Genomic DNA, 18597 nt, shown 5'->3' with positions numbered 1-18597 from the left:
CTTTACTGTAAGAGATGAAAGTCTGTCATAAGTAAATTTCATTAAATTATTAGACACTAAATCCTCAATACCTGAGTGATTTGAGATTACTTGTTTGAGAACTGGTTGCTTTGACGTTGACCAACCGTCGCACCGTAAAAGGAGGCTATAAAGGCAACGCTCAGGTAATCACCTATCAAACGAAGTCTAATCTCAAGATCGCAAGATTGGGATTGTCCTCCCATAAATCGGGATGAGATGCTTAAAAGTTGTACAAGGCCACTCGGAGAGCTAGAAACTGTGAAATGCATGGCCGTGCTCGGATGAATCATAGGCTATGATTATCTGTTTATTTGATCAGTTGAACTCTGAAACCGAGGAACACCTCTGGACATAATAAGGATGACAACTCTTACCTTATGTTCAAGAGCAAGCATCGAGCGACAAAGGAATTAGGAAATGCACACTTGTCCCTAAGGACAAGTGGGAGACTGAAGGAAATAATGCCCTTGGTCCAAGTATGCATTCTATGTTAAGTCTAATAAATGCGGTTCAGTATTAATTAACAAGTTAATAATTCAGTGAGATCAAGTGAGCTGAATGCCTAGCTAGAGGCCGCTTCAGTTCAAGTGGAATTAATGATATTAATCCACAGCTTACTCTTGACTGAACCCGTAGGGTCACACAAATAGTACGTAAACGGATCAAGTATTTAATGGCATTAAATACTCCATCTATGAATATTCGGAACCGACGGATCTTGGTTTCAGTGGGAGCTAAGATCGTCACGGGCAAGAAATGAATACTCCGGAAACGATGATATTGCCGGAAACGGAATTATGGATCGTATCGGAAATATGAATATTATCCAAGTCGTAGATGTTGCCGGAAACGGAAACATGGTACGTATCGGAAAATATTATTGGAAATGGAAATATTACCAGAATCGGAAATATTGCCGGAAACGGAAATATTGTCAGAATCGGAAATATTGCCGGAATCGGAAAACAATTCCGGAAACGGAAATATTAAATATTTGTTCGAAACGGAAATTAATTCCGGAATCGGAAATATTAAATATTGTTCGGAAATAGATTCCGGAAATGGAAATTTAATCGGAAGCGTATCGTACGAATTAGCATCGGACGAGGCTTGCCGGACGAAGGCCCAGCACGAAGCCGGGGCCATCGCCCAGCAAGCATGCGCGCCACTAGCCCAGCCAAGGCAGCGCCCAGGCCTACCGCAAGGCAGGCCCAGCGCGCGCCAAGGGCCACGGCTGCGTGGGCCGTGCTGCGCGGGCTGCTGCTCGCACGCGCATGGGCAGCCCTTGTGGCTGCCGTGTGTGTGTGAGTTTGTGCTCATGCGTGATTCCTGAATCTGCAAGAGTCAGTGTATGATTAAATGTCTATTCCTAATTGGATAAATTAATTAAATAGAATTCATGTAGGATTCTAATTCCAATTAATTCGCATCCTACTAGGATTACGATTCCTTTTCCATAACTCTATAAATAAAGGCCTAGGGGTCATAATTTATACACAAGTTTCAAAGTATTCAAAAGTGAGTTTTTTGAGAGAAAATCAAACACACATCTTGCTCAAAAGTGCCGAAATTTTCTAGTACCTTAAGGGCGATTCTAGTTGGTCAATCTTAAGGCGGATCCGGACGTGCTGTGGACTATCTACGGAGGGACGACACTTGGAGTCCTAAAAGACTTGTTCTTGTTCGGTTCGGGCGCAGCTAGGGAGGGCACGCAACAAAGAGTATGCATCTAAATTATGCTATATGATTATGTGTAAATAATATGTTGTCCTGGGTTAATGGTTGTTTCCGCATGATCTATGTAATGTCATATGTATCATAACCTAACAGAACCCACTATCTTTGCAGCCACCATTTTGTCGCTTTGTACATTTCTGTAGTTGCCTTGCTGTTCCTCTTTCATTGGTTGTAGCTTTGTATATATATAGCATTGTTTCCATTAGGGCAAGGTAGAGTGTTAGAATTGTAAAGATACAAAATCAAAGAGGCGCAACCCTCAAAGATAAATACAGAAAATCTGGGTTCCTTTGCACCCAACCAAACTCACTCTCTAAATTGATTTTCTAAATAGGAACTTGAAGGTATAAACTTTCTTCAGTATCAATAGGCAACTCACTTTTATTTTATTTAATTGCAGGTCACAGACAATAGTTGCTCCTCTAGAACGGTTGAAAATTTTGTTGCAGGTGACTTCACATATGCTCCTGGCCTGCTACTGCTGCTGCTGCTGCGTTGATCATAAGGTTTTCATCTTTGTAATCGTGAAATGCATTATAAGCTGTTTTTAACGAGTATTTATCACTTCCATGCGTTTGGTAATCTTTGTTTTGTAAGACTTTTAGAAAAAAATTCTATGCTGCCAGTCCCCTTTGTTATGTGTTTTGGACTAAGATAGAATTGTATAATAGGCCAATTTACCCTATTATACCTTGTTTTTTGTTTTTAATGAAATCCATATTTTTGGATCTGTTATGGTATAGTATCCAGATATACATATTTATAATAGTAGACCTGGGTGTCCACAATTTATGTTTTTTTTTATTTAGTAACACAAGTGTTATAGACAAGCAATGAATTCAGCTCTTTAATTATGCAGGAGAAACAAGAGAAACATGGGGATCAGTTGAAGAGAAAAGCAAATGCACCGAAGGGTCTACCCCGACTTATTGATTTGATTACAGTCATGGATGCTAGATTAAAACTTGCATCTTCGAGGTAATGATCTGCTTTTATTCTGATATGCTTCTTCTTCTTTTGATAAAATTAAGTACAATAAACATGTAAAGGGCTTAAAATGCTTATTTAGGTTCATTAGTTAAAAGTTGCGATCGAAATAAGCCATTTTAGTAAAAATATGAACTACAATTAACAAACGAGGCTTAAATGTTCATAATTTGACCAATAGGTGATAATGAGTCTTAGAAAAATTAAAATAATCCTAATAAATATGTAAGGGGTTTAAAATACTTATTTAAGCTCATTAGTTGAAAGTTGGGAGCGAAAAGCCATTTTAGTCAAAATGTGACCTATATTGAACAAGCAAGCCTTAAATGTGCAAAACTTGACCTAAGAAGGTGAGAATGAATCTTTAAAACATAAAAATAAATATATTAAACATGTAAAGGGTTGAAAATACTTATTTAATTTAATTAGTTGATAGTTGGGACCGAAATAAGCCATTTTATTCAAAATGTGACCTATAATGACCAACGAGCCTTAAATGTGCAAAACTTGACCAAAGTAGGTGAGATTGAGTCTTTGAAACATAAAATAATTATAATAAACATGTAAAGGGCTTAAAATTCTTGTTTAGGTTCATTAGTTGAAAGTTGGGACCGAAATAAATTATTTTAGTCAAAATGTGACCTATAATGATCAAACGAATCTTAAATGTGCATAACTTGACCCAAATAGGTGAGTATGAGTATTTGGAACTTAAAATTAAGTATATTAAACGTTTAACGGGTTTAAAATACTTATTTAAGTTCATTATTTGAAAGTTGGGACATAAATAATGCATTTTAGTCAAATTGTGACCTATAATGATCAAACGAGTCTTATATGTGCATAACTTGACCAAAGTGGGTGATAATGAGTCTTTGAAACTTAAACCTAAGTGTATTAAATATGTAAAGGGTTGAAAATACTTATTTAAGTTCATTAGTTGAAAGTTGGTACCGAAATAAGCCATTTTAGTCAAAATATGAACTATGATGAACAAACGAGCCTTAAATGTTCATAACTTGACAAGCAGGTGAGAATGAGTCTTAGAAAAATTAATAAAATCCTAATAAATATGTAAGGGGTTTAAAATACTTATTTAGGTTCATTAGTTGAAAGTTTGGAGCGAAATAAGCCATTTTAGTCAAAATGTGACCTAAAATGAACAACCGAGCCTTAAATGTGCAAAACGTGACCTAAGTAAGTGAGAATGAATCTTTAAAACATAAAACTAAATGTATTAAACATGTAAAGGATTGAAAATACTTATTTAAGTTAATTAGTTGATAGTGGGGACCGAAATAAGCCATTTTATTCAAAATGTGACCTACAATGATCAAACGAGCCTTATATGTGCATAACTTGACCAAAGGTGGTAAGTTTGGGTCTTTGAAAGATAAAAATAATTATAATAAACATGTAAAGGGCTTAAAATTTTTATTTAGGTTCATTATTTGAAAGTTGGGACCGAAAATAAACTATTTTAGTCAAAATGTGACCTATAATGACCAACCGAGTCTTAAATGTGCATACCTTGACCCAAATCGGTGAGTATGAGTATTTGGAACATAAAAGTAAGTATATTAAACGTTTAACGGGTTTAAAATCCTTATTCAAGTTCACTAGTTGAAAGTTGGCACATAAATAAGTCATTTTAGTCAAATTGTGACCAATAATGATCAAACGAGTCTTATATTTGTATAACTTCACCAAAGTGGGTAATAATGAGTCTTTTAAACATAAAGCTAAGTGTATTAAACATGTAAAGGGTTTAAAATAATCATTTAGGTTCCTTTGTTGAAAGTTGGGATCGAAATACGTCATTTTAGTCAAAATATGACTTATAATGATCAAGCGAGCCTTAAATGTGTAAAACTTGACCAAAGTAGGTGATAATTATTCTTTGAAACATTAAACTAAGTCTAATGAACACGTAAAGAGTTTAAAATACTTATTTAAGTTTATTAGTTGAAAGTTAGGAGCAAAATAAACCATTTTAGTCGAAATGTGAACTACAACGATCAAACAAGCCTTATATGTGCATAACTTGACTAAAGTAGGTGAGAATGAGTCTTTGAAACATAAAACTAAATATATTAAACATCTAAAGTGTTTAAAATACTTATTTACGTTCATGGTTGAAAGTTGGAACCGAAATAAGCCATTTTTGTCAAAATGTGACCTATAATGATCAAACGAGTTTTAAATGTGCATAACTTGACAAAATTAGGTAAGAATGAGTATTTGAAACATAAAACTAAGTATGTTAAACGTGAATAGGGTTTAAAATACTTATCTAAGTTCATTAGTTGAAAATTAGGAGCGAAAAAACCCTTTATTATTATTATTATTATTATATTATTATTATTATTATTATTATTATTATTATTATTATTATTATTATTATTATTTTTATTATTATTATTATTATTATTATTATTATTTTATTATTATTATTATTATTATTATTATTATTATTATTATTATTATTATTATTATTATTATTATTATTATAAAGAAGCGATTACACAAAGTTGGATGGGAGCCTAGCCACTAGTTGGGCTCCGACACCCTTATTCAAAGAAAAACACAAACGATGAAAAAGAAAAGAACGAATGTTAGCAGCAGCCGAGTTACTCTGAGCAATCCGTGAGACCCTAGACTTGAACTCGAGGGCATCACTCCCTAGTTCTCCAATGGTGGAGAAAGCAAAAGCGATAAAACCATATCCGTTGCCTAAGCACTTCGCTTCATACTTCTTCTTCTTCCTGGCAACAACATTAGCGACATTAACCCCAGGAGCAAAAGCATCAACACCTGGCCCGGTGAAAGGAGAGATACTTGTGACATCTAAGCATACACTTTTCCCTTTGTCCCAAGAGTAGACAAGAAGGTCTGCAGGACGGAGATCTCTCCCTTCCTCTGACAGAAATCCCAAAGGCACCTCCTTCTGCACAACAACCCCAGCCTGCGAACAGATATCCCCTAACACATCTCGAACCAAGTTATGACGAAATTTCAAGCCAACATCATTACCACAATGCACTGCGTGATCCCCGAAACGATCTATGATTCTGGAGATCAAGAGACTGGAGACGCGAGGCAACAAAAGCATATGCGGAAGAATCCTGCGCAGTGTAAACCCCGAAACCACCCAACCGAAAAGGTAAAGTGGCACACCGCCACTGCCAATCTCCAAAACCTGCACCACCATCCACAATAATATCCTGAAGAACCCTCCTTAAGGCGAGATCAAAGGAAATAGGAGCAGACCCGAGCATATGTGGCGGACAAGTCCGCAAAGAGAAGTACAGACGACTAACTCCCACACAACACCGCAGAAGAAGGAGCTCCGATTGAGGATCATTAAGCTCAGCCACGGCCTCCATCAAACCCACCGTCTTAGCGACCATGTCCTCTATCAAACGGCTGCAAAAGTTAGGCTTCAAGCTAACTGGCCCACCCAGAAGCTTGACTCCATCCCTGGGGCGGGCAATACTAGGAGGGAAAAGTGTGGAATCGAAGCTCCTCGGGTCAGGAGTAGGCCAAAAGATTTCCATTTTCTCAACATTTAAATGGAACCCCATTGCCGGACCCTCAGTAGAGATCACCTGCATAGCCGAAGAAACCAAAGCAGTGTCCCCAATAATGGTACCGTCGTCGAGGTACCAAGCCATGAAATCAATATTGCTTTTTCGTTGATCAGATGGACAAGCGGATGCAAGGTAAGCGCAAACAACAAAGGCCCCAAAGGATCACCCTGCTGAACCCCCTGGGAAGAAAGCATGATAGAGCCCTCATAATACAACCTAGCCGGCCGGGCATAACAGAATTCAACCCAAGGAGCGAGCGAAGGACATCGACGTCGGACCTCTCTAAGCATAGTACTACGGTCTATCAAGTTAAAGGCATTGCTAAAATCAACCAGAAGCATAGACATGCTGCTCACCTCTCCCTTGGCCTCGACCAACCTGTTGACAGCATGGAGAATAACCTCACTCCCGTTAGGCACACCCACCCCAAACTGAAAATCCTCAAGATAACTACCAACCTCCTTCCCGATCACGACAGCAGTGACCTTGGATACAAGTCTCCTCCAAACTGTCCCAACAACAATAGGGCGGATACCCCCTCCAAGCTTAAGCAAAGGCGTAAGAGGGGCACTAGCAATAAACTCACCCAAAGAAGCAGGACACTTACCAGCAAGTAACAGATTAACCACCGCAGTAATAGAGGTGGCTAAGTCATCATCCACTGCAACAGCAGCCTTACCAAGCGCATCCACAACATGCTGGGCCCGTAAACCATCACGCCCACAGGAGGTTCCCTTGGGGAAACTACGGATCCTGCTCAAAACAACATCTTTAGAGGCCGAGACCGCCTCGACATCAGCATAGAAGGGAGGCAGGACCGGACACGGCGCATCTGGGTGCTTCTTCTCTAACTCCCGCAGAGTCTCCTCAGTACTAGGTGCAATCTCCGACGAAGTCAAAACCCTAACAGCAGCAGTGAAATGACCATCACTGACTTTCCTCTTACATTGCCTCCTGTTCAACGCAGCAGAACTCACCTTCTTCCTCACCCCCTCCCCTTCCTCCTCCACCATGGAGGAACGACGATCACCCTCCTTAAGAAGCTCTCTAACCAGAACCTCAGGTCCGCCCGGCTTTCTCCAGGCCTGAAGAGCCCTCGAAATACCATCAACCTGACTACACCCCTTCCTTCCTGACTTCTTATCAGAACGCGACCGGATAACCCTAAGGGTGCACAAAGGAAGAATGAGCAAAAGGATCCAAGAGGGAAGGTCATGCGGGGAAGCAACCACCTTATCTAGTGCAGCTTTAAGGCACCGAGAAAAACCAAGCCGATTTGCTCTGGGGATACTTTTAACCGTACGACACTTGCCAGCCAAAACCCCATGCAGTAAGACAGTATCAAAAAAGGAAGGAGAAAAGGCAACAGAATCACCAAAAGAGCCAACAGAACCATCAGCCAAGCCGACAAGCGGAACAGACCTAGTAGGCTCGGGGATACCGAGGATCGCAACCTCCTCAAAAGTAGGAGCACAAACCACCAAATCATCAACATGCTTACAATTCTAACTAAAAGTGTGAGTGCAAAAAATACTCACCACAAAGCCAAATACCAGCCTGGTGAAACGCAGAATCTAAAGCAGAGAATAAAGAAAAATCCCTTCCAACATTGGCTTTGTGAGAAGCCTTTAAAGCACCATCTTTAAAATGACGAGCTCCCAGATGATCAATGAAATACTTCTTGGATAACCCCCTCCCACCCCCACTATTACACCCATCACACCCTTTAAAAGGGCAAGAGATCCGAAGAATCATAACACACCACCCGACACCAAACACAAAACACCACTCAACACCCACGAACTTCACTGTCAAACACCAAAATACAACACAAATACACCAACACCAAAAAGCAACACCAAAGCAACCACACACGAATACAACGCACAAATTAAGAACAAAGTCAAATAACTAACACCAACCAAATCTCCACAATGAAAAAACATAGAACTCACACCAACCAAATCCCAACAAAGCACAAAAAACCACTGCCGAAACGAACATAAAACGTAACACCACCAAATGACTATACCAGAACAAAGAATGTAGCACCTGCCGAACGCACTACTACTGCAAACAACCTGCCGGCCGGAACTACTGCTACTGCTACAATACCGCCCTACTACTACAATACAGCAACAACACCGCCCTACTGCTACAGTACCGCACCCCAACACCGCAACGCAGGACAACCAATGCCCTATTGCTGCAATATCGCAACACCGAAAACACCACCACCGAAACTCCAGAACAAACAATGCCCTACTGCTGCAATACCGCAACACAACGCCGAGAAGACCGGTAGCCACCACCGCAAAACACCCTCCTTCGAAACCGGTCACCACCACCGCAAAACACCCTCCTTCGAAACACCCTTCGAAATACCTAAGGATCCTCGTCGAACCTCCTTCGAACCAAACCGGACGCGCCGCCAGACCCAAACGCCGTCGGTTACTGCGCCGCCTACAACTTCCGACGCCAGTCCCTCCGTCGTAGGCGGGTGTAAGTGGACGTGCTTGTAGGGGAATACAGTTAAACATAATAACATGTGCGGAAACAATCCTCAAAGCCAGGAAGCAAGTATAAAGCACAGATTAAGCAGGCTTACGTTTGAAGCGTGTTTTCCATAAATTGTCAACCAACACGAACTAAGAACTCCAGTTGTCATTCCTCTACTTGGTTCACCGACACGATCAGATCCGTCTTGATTATCGTAGCTTAGACAATCGATCCAGAGTTTGTGCTTTTGGGATGAACACACTTTGGAGGCACGGAGAGAATTAGGGTTCTCTGTTTTCTCCTAGGGATATGTGTATGAATTGTGTTATGTTGGAAAAGGGGTTAGAAGGTTATTTACATAACCTTACTAACCGACCACGCCATAAGGCAAGGCCGGCAAGCACTTCGTCCGCGCAAGCCCACACGCGCACAGCCAGGCGCTTGGCCTTGGGTCGTGCTGTGTGCGTTGCTGCTGCTGCTGCTGCCCCTTGCGTGCGCGCGCGCCCAGCCAAGGCGTGGGCCTTGCGCGCTGGCTCGTTGCTACGCGTAGTGGGCCTTGCGCGCTTGCGCGCCTTGGCTCGTTGGGCTGGCAGCGTTGCCCCTTTCGTATCCGCGATTAATATATTTCCGATATATTATTTATCGTTTCGTATACGACGAATCACCGTCGTACGATACGATTTATTCGTTTTGCCTAGCTTACGAATATTCGCGATACGATATACGATTCCGATGCAAGGTCGTATCGTATAATACGTTTTCCAACTAATTCCCGAAAAGCTATTAAATGAATTTTCGATTCATTTAATCCGGTGATCTGTTATGTGTCATTGGTGTGACCTTGTAGGTTCAGTCAAGAGTAAGCTGTGAGTTCAATATCCATTAGAACTCACTGATCGGAAGCATTGCTCCAGCTAGCTGTTCCGATCACTTGATCTCACTGAATTAATTGTTCGCAATTAATCTGAACCTTGGTATTAGACTTAATGCACCTTGGGTGAAGGACATATTTCCTTCAGTCTCCCACTTGTCATTCAGATAAGTGTGCATTCACATTCCTTTGTCTCTTAGTGTTACTTACTGAACATAAGGTAAGATCCAAGCCATCCTTATTAGGTCCAGAAGTGTTTCTCGGATTACAGAGTTCAACTGTCAAACTTTTGCAGAAGGTTAGGCCTTAACCATTCTGAGCACGGCCATGCATTTTACAGTATTTAACTCTCCGAGAGGCCTTGTTACACAACAACACCATATCCTATCAAAGATAGGAGGACAATCCATTCTTGCAATCTATGAACACTCACTTTAATTCATAGTACGCCTGATAACTGCTGTTATAGCCTCCTTTTACGGTGCGATGTTTAGCTAGCATCAAAGCGAACTAATTCTCAAACGAGCAGACATAATAGCTCATGTTCTGAGGAACGGTCTCTAATCACCATTAATGAGAACTACCTATGACATGACTTTAATCTCTTAAAGTGTTCTCATGGTCAATCCGATACAAGATCCAATAAGTATCTATGCAAAAGATTCTGACATCCAGTCACTCTAGTTCAAGAAACAGAACTAAGTAATCTACTTGCAATCTAATCTTCATTAGTCATTGGTCGTCCACCTTTCAATGACCTGGATTAGGGATCCTTTGTGACTTCAATATTCAAGTTCACTTATGGGTGTTTCTTTGTCGAAGAATCCATCTTGACATCCCATTTGAATGATTTGAATCACATGGACTTATCATTTAATTCTAAACCACAATTAAATGAATATGAAATAATAAATTTCATAAATATGAAATGGTTAAACCAATTGTTTTAAACATAGATCTAACAGATGTTCTAAAACAATACTTAGAAAATCAAAGCCATTCTCCAACATGCTTGATTCCCATGGTTGCTACATGTGCATTGTGTTTCACTTGTGGCAACGGTTTAGTCAATGGATCCGCGACGTTGTCGTCAGTTCCAACCTTGCAAATCTCGATTTCCTTTCTTTCAACGATCTCTCGAAGTATATGAAATCGCCGCAGTACATGCTTGGACTTCTGGTGGCTCCTAGGCTCCTTTGCCTGGGCAATGGCTCCGCTATTGTCACAATACAAAGCCACTGGTCCTTTAATGGAGGGGACAACACCAAGTTTTTCGATGAACTTCCGAATCCAAACAGCTTCCTTTGCTGCTTCTGAGGCAGCAATGTACTCGGCTTCAGTTGTAGAATCCGCAATAGTGCTTTGCTTAGCACTTTTCTAGCTTACTGCTCCGCCGTTGAGGCAGAACACAAACCCAGACTGTGATCTGAAATCATCTCTGTCGGTTTGAAAGCTTGCGTCCGTATAGCCCTTAACAATCAACTCATTTGTACCACCATAAACCAGAAACTGATCCTTAGTCCTTTTCAGGTACTTTAGGATGTTCTTGGCAGCAGTCCAATGCGCCTCACCTAGTTCTGACTGGTACCTGCTCGTTGCACTGAGTGCGAACAAAACATCCGGCCTTGTACAAGTCATAGCATACATGATAGATCCAATAGCCGAAGCGTATGGAGTTCCACTCTTCTTTCTACGCTTATCAGATGTTTTCGGACACTGATTCTTGCTTAGATATGTGCCATGTGACATGGGTAGATGGCCTCTCTTGGCTTCCATCATATTGAACCTAGCTAGCACTTTGTCAATGTAAGTGCTTTGGCTTAGTCCAATCATCCTCTTAGATCTATCCCTATAGATCTTGATGCCCAATATGTACTGTGCCTCTCCTAAGTCCCAAGCCAAGTCTTTACAGACTCCAACATAGGAATGTCGTTTCCAATAAGCAGTATGTCGTCAACATACAGGACTAGGAATGCAATTTTACTCCCACTGACCTTCTTGTATACACAAGATTCGTCCTGATTCTTGATGAAGCCAAACTTATTGACTTCTTCATCAAATCGTTTATTCCAACTCCTTGATGCCTGCTTTAGTCCGTAGATGGACTTCTTAAGCTTGCATACCTTTCCTTGGTTCTTTTAATCGACAAAAACCCTCCGGCTGTGTCATGAACACAGTTTCTTCAAGAACACCATTCAAGAAGGCAGTTTTGACATCCATTTGCCATATTTCATAGTCATGAAAAGCGGCAATCGCAAGGATTATCCGAATAGACTTAAGCATCGCGACTGGAGAACAGGTTTCATCGTAGTCAACGTCGTGAACTTGCCTGTAACCTTTTGCTACCAATCTAGCCTTGTATATGTATACAATTCCATCTTTGTCTTTCTTCAACTTGAAGACCCATTTGCATCCGATAGGTGTGAACCCATCCGGCAAATCAACCAAATCCCAGACTTGATTTTCAGACATGGAGTCTATTTCAGATTGCATGGCCTCTAACCATTTAGTGGAGCTTGGGCTCGTCATAGCTTGCTTGTAAGTCATAGGTTCATCACTATCCAATATGAGAACATCTAAGTTTTCAGTCAAGAGGACGCCTGTCCATCTGTCCGGCTGCAAAATAGTTCTATTTGACCTACGAGGGGCAACAACGTTTTCAGGAACTACTCCCACTGGCTCTTCTAAAGACCTTGGAGGTTCATCAACATGAACTTCTTCTAAAGAGTTCTGAGTTTGTTGTTCGTCTCGAATCTCTTCGAGGTCTATTATTCTCCCACTTGTCAATTTGGAAATATGATTTCTTTCCAAAAAGACACCGTCACGAGCAACGAAAACCTTGTTGTCTGACTTGTTGTAGAAATAATACCCCTTTGTTTCTTTTGGATACCCAACGAAGAAACATTTATCAGATTTAGGTTCGAGCTTGTCCGAAATTAATCGCTTGACATATGCTTCGTAACCCCAAATCTTCAGAAAAGACAACTTTGGAAGTTTCCCAGTTCATAATTCGTATGGAGTCTTTTCAACAGCTTTTGACGGAGCACGATTCAGTGTGAGCTCTGCAGTTTACAACGCATGTCCCCAGAACTGTAAAGGAAGTTCGGCCTGACCCATCATTGACCTGACCATATCGAGTAAGGTCATGTTTCTCCATTCCGACACTCCATTCCATTGAGGTGTCCCTGGAGCAGTCAATTCAGAAAGAATACCGTATTCTTTTAGATGGCCATCAAACTCGTGGCTAAGATATTCACCTCCTCGATCCGATCTTAGAGCTTTGATTTTCTTTCCATGTTGATTCTCTACTTTATTTTGAAATTCTCGGAATTTCTCAAACGATTCAGACTTGTGCTTCATTAAGTAAATATAGTCATATCTACTGAAGTCATCCGTAAACGTTATGAAATACCTGAACTCACCTCTAGCTTTCGTACTCATAGGCCCACATACGTCCGTCTGTATTAGCCCTAGTAGTTCGCTTGCTCTTTCTCCCACCTTTGAGAAAGGTTGCTTTGTCATTTTGTCATTTTGCCAAGTAAACAGGATTCGCATTGATCAATCTTCTCTAAGTCGAATGATTCTAGAATTCCTTTCCGTTGAAGTAATTCCATGCGCTTTATGTTTATATGGCCTAATCGACAATGCCACAGAAATGTGAGATCCGAATCACCAGTTTTAGCCTTTTTGGTATTTATGTTATAAATGTGTTTGCTCGTATCTAGCACATAAAGACCGTTTTCGTGTTGTGCTGAACCATAAAACATTCCATTCAAAGAAAAAGAACAACTATTGTCTTTAAAATGAAAACTAAAACCTTTAGAATCCAAACTTGAAACGGAAATGATGTTTCTGGTGATACTAGGAACATAGTAACGGTTTTCTAGTTCCAAAACAAACCCACTAGGCAAAGAAATAAAATAAGATCCTATGGCTAATGCAGCAATCCGTGCTCCATTTCCCACGCGTAGATCCATCTCGCCTTTATCAAGCTTTCTACTTCTCCTTAGTCCCTGCGAATTGGAATATAAGTGTGAGCCACAACCAGTATCTAATACCCAAGAAGTAGAATTAGCAAGATTACAATGTATAACATATATGCCTGAAGTAGAAGCAACGTTCCTGTTCTTCTCATCTTCCTTCTTCTTCAAGCAATCCCTCTTCCAATGCCCCTTCTTCTTGCAGTAGAAGCATTCAGAGTCGGCAGGAGAACGAGTCACCCTCTTCTGTTTACCAGAACTGGTGCCGTTGGACTTGGATGAGGGCGCAGCCTTGCCCTTACCCTTCTTGCCCTTATTCTTGCCTGATTTCTTGAAGTTCTTTCCCTTACGCACCATAAGCATATCATGCTTATTCTCTTGCTTGAGCGTCTTTTCAGCGGTTTTCAGCATACCGTGAAGCTCAGCAAGAGATTTCTCCATGCTGTTCATGTTGTAATTCAACTTGAACTGATCATATCCATTATGAAGCGAATGGAGAATGATGTCAATAGCCATTTCATTTGAGACGTCAGAATCTAGAGCTCTCATGTTCTCAAAGAGTCCAATCATTATAAGAACATGTGGGCTCATTGGTTCTCCTTTCTTGAGCTTAGTCTCAAGGACCAACCTCTGAGTCTCGAATCTTTCGATTCTGGCTTGGTCCTGAAACATGTTCTTCAACTCCGAGATGATTTGGTAAGCATCCGAGTTAATGAACGTTTTCTGAAGTTCAAGACTTATGGATGCAAGCATTACACATTTGACATCCCTGTTGGCCTGAATCCAACGATTAAGGGCAGCTTGAGTTACCTTCGGCCCAGCCTCTTCCGGTAACTCTTTCTCAAGGACATATTCCTTTTCCTCATAAATAAGAACTATTTGTAAGTTCCTTTGCCAGTCGAGGAAATTGTTGCCATTCAACTTCTCTTTGTCGAGAATTGAACGCAGGTTGAAAGTATTGTTATAGTTTGCGGCCATTTGATTACTACAATTGAAAAGAATTTGCAATAAATAACCATTCATAAAATTCAATAACTTTGAAATAAAAGCAAAAACATGCAATCATTAAAGCTATTAAAACATTTCATTCATACAAAAGCAAAAGCATGGTCCAAAATGAATGAAACGATTCCAAGACCCCAAAAGTCCTAAATCCTTAAGCTGCTTTGGCATGTCTTAAGTAGTTTAAGATTTTAGGTAAGCAAAACCTATTGCTAGTAATCTCCAAATTACCCTTGGTTAATAAATTAATGCCATAATTTATCCCATTGCCACAACATAATGCCATTGTTGTTTGAGTTGAAACCACAATCAACGTGCTCCTTTGGGACGCCTTACCACCTAAGTCTACTAAAATAGCACCTCGCTTTGGCGGAAACCTACTATCTTAGATCCCTAGATTTTTGTAAGTGCTTGATTTGGAAGGCAAATTTTGAACTCAATATTACTTTGGACCTAGTTGTTTCTATGTTGGTTCGATTATTTAGTGAACTCAATCTAATTGAGTCATATGAAACAACCTGTTCATGCAAAGCATACATACATTCATACATTCACGCATAATATATATATATATATATATATATGTGTATATATATATATATATGTGTATATATATATATATATATATATATATATATATATATATATATATATATATATATATATATATATATATATATATAAAATTGCATAAAGAAATGGTGATCTAGTATGGCCCAAAACATCTTGTCTTGAAGCATCCAATCTTCATCACCTCCTTGTTAGCTTGGCATCGTCTTGAATCTTCGTTCAAATGCTTACTTAAAGTTCTAAACTTAGAAATACTTGAAAATAATAAAATTACATCAAAATTTCCATGGTACGCAGACCATATTTAAAACTTTACATTCAAAGATAGAACGGTACGCAGACCGTATTTAACTATCCTAAATTGGCCATACTAGTCACTTGGAGTACCTGCATTACATAAAATATACATTCTATGCATTCATCCTTTCGTATGCTAAAACGAATGGCCCATGTAAATATGCAAGTATTTACGTGAATTAATTAAAATTCACGTTCACATAAACGCGTCCTAAAAGATTAATCAATTTCCAAATTATTAATCCTTAGACTTTATTCTAATTAAAATTGAATTTAATTAAAATAATGCGACCTACGAAAATAATTAAAAATAATTATTTCATTTTAATTTCATTTAGTGGCTCCCACTCAAACCAATAATTATTCCGGATAATTAATTATGAAATATTAAATTAAAACTCGCGGCCCGGCCCAAGCAAATAAAATATTAAATTAAATATCCCGTTAGCCCAAATTAATGCAAATATGCGAAGCCCAACGAAATAAACAATTTTTCACAAAAAATGTTCAATTACGTAGTTGGGCTAGGCTTGCGCCCAGCCCTATAGCCCTCGCGTGTGGCCTATGAGACGCACGAGCAAGCTCGCACACCCCGAAGCCTTCGCGCGCGCGCGTGCCCGCAGTTGTCGCTGCCCCTGTGCTGCGTCGTCGTGCATCGCTGCGCTGGACGTCGCATGGCCTTGTGCCTTGCTTCGTCGCAGCCCCCACAAGCATTCACTTGCCCTTTCCTCGCCCAGCGCGCACGAGGCACGCAGCACGCTAGCTGCTGCCCGTGTCGCTGCGGCTCGGCCATCGTATAGCAGCCCGCATGGCTCGTCGAGCCATACGTCCACCACACTTTGTGTTCGTGCCTTTGGTTCGTACTACGGACCAACTTGATTAAAATTGAATTTAATTTCACGAACTTGCATTAATATTATTTTTCAAAATGTTACGATTTTTATTTTCAAAAAACAACGATTTTTAATGATTTATTAAACTTCAACGACAATCCAATTTCGTAAAATATTAAATCAAAGGCTAATATTATTCAAATTTTTATGAACGAAGGAATCAACATTAAAATTTGAACTTTTAACTAATAAAATCCGAAGCTTTAAATCGTTCATTAACATTTAAATTTCAGATTTTTTAATAATTAGGTTTAAGTGCGATTAAAATTAACGAAACCATTCAAAATTTTAATCTAATTATTTTTAAAATTATCCACTGACCATGAAATTATATCCCCTTTTCCAATTAACCGAATTATTAAACCAAAATTAATTAAAATTCAATTAGGGTTTCAAATTTTACGAATTGGGGAAAGGTAAAATTAGGGTTTATACTTATCGGAAAAATCTGAAACTTTTACCATTGATCAAGAATATACTTAGAAACATTGTGTCAAAATTTCAAGCAATTCGGAGTAATTTAGGTCGACCTTTTAATTGAATTACTGTCCGACACTTTTAATTTTTAATGATAAAATTAACAAAAACGCCCAAAAAACGACACTTCGAGGCCTGTTTTTGCAATTCCGTTCACATGAGTTGATCTTATAAAATCCTTTTCAATCATATTAGGGTTTTAAAACTCGAAAAAACGAATATTTTTCATTTCGGACCTGATTATTACGCAATTCATCCAATAATTCGTAAAAAAGCCGAAAATTTAACAAAAAATTCAAAATTTTCGACAAATGCAAAAACAATTAAATTATGCTAAAACATGCTTTGAATACATAAGACTCTGATACCACTGTAGGGGAATACAGTGAAACATAATAACATGTGCGGAAACAATCCCCAAAGCCAGGAAGCATGTATAAAGCACAGATTAAGCAGAATTACGTTTAAAGCGTGTTTTCCACAAATTGTCAACGAAGAAGAACATAGAACTCCGGTTTTCGTTCCTCTACTTGGTTCACCGACACGATCAGATCCGTCTTGATTATCGTAGCTTAGACAATCGATCAAGAGTTTGTGCTTTTGGGATGAACACCCTTTGGAGGCACAGAGAGAATTAGGGTTCTTTGTTTTCTCCTAGGGTTGTGTGTATGAATTGTGTTATGTTGGAAAAGGGGTTAGAAGGTTATTTACATAACCTTACTAACCGACCAAGCCATAAGGCAAGGCCGGCCAACACTTCGTCCGCGCAAGCCCACACGCGCACAGCCAGGAGCTGGGCCTTGGGCCGCGCTGTGTGCGTTGCTGCTGCTGCCCCTTGCGTGCGCGCGCACCCAGCTAAGGCGTGGGCCTTGCGCGCTGGCTTGCTGCTACGCCCAGTGGGCCTTGCGCGCTTGCGCGCCTTGGCTCGTTGGGCTGGCAGCGTTGCCCCTTTCGTATCCACCATTTATATATTTCCAATATATTATTTATCGTTTCGTATACGACGGATCACCGTCGTACGATACGATTTATTCGTTTCGCCTAGCTTACGAATATTCGCGATACGATATACGATTCCGATGCAAGGTCGTATCGTATAATACGTTTTCCAACTAATTCCCGAAAAGCTATTAAATGAATTTCCGATTCATTTAATCCGGTGATCTGTTACGTGTCATTGGTGTGACCTTGTAGGTTCAGTCAAGAGTAAGCTGTGAGTTCAATATCCATTAGAACTCACTGATCGGAAGCATTGTTCCAGCTAGCTGTTCCGATCACTTGATCTCACTGAATTAATTGTTCGCAATTAATCTGAACCTTGGTATTAGACTTAACGCACCTTGGGTGAAGGACATATTTCCTTCAGTGCTACCCTAGACTACCCCGATCGCCATAATCATCGCCCCTGTTTTGAGAGAAAACCGTTATTATTATTATTATTATTATTATTATTATTATTATTATTATTATTATACGGTTCATTATTATTTCATTGTTATGAACAAATTAAGTCTTAATTTATTGTACGATTCAATATTTACAATGTAACTAAAGTATATATATATATATATATATATATATATATATATCCGAAGGAGCACCCTTTCACCACTGAGGAGATAATTGAAGTTCGAGAAAAGTTGGCAAACTTCATTACCATTTATTGTGTTTTA

This window comes from Spinacia oleracea, chromosome 4, assembly GCF_020520425.1.
Source record: "Spinacia oleracea cultivar Varoflay chromosome 4, BTI_SOV_V1, whole genome shotgun sequence".
Taxonomy (NCBI): Eukaryota; Viridiplantae; Streptophyta; class Magnoliopsida; order Caryophyllales; family Amaranthaceae; genus Spinacia; species Spinacia oleracea.
The sequence above is the reverse complement of the archived record's forward strand: the minus strand, read 5'-3'. Positions refer to the sequence as shown.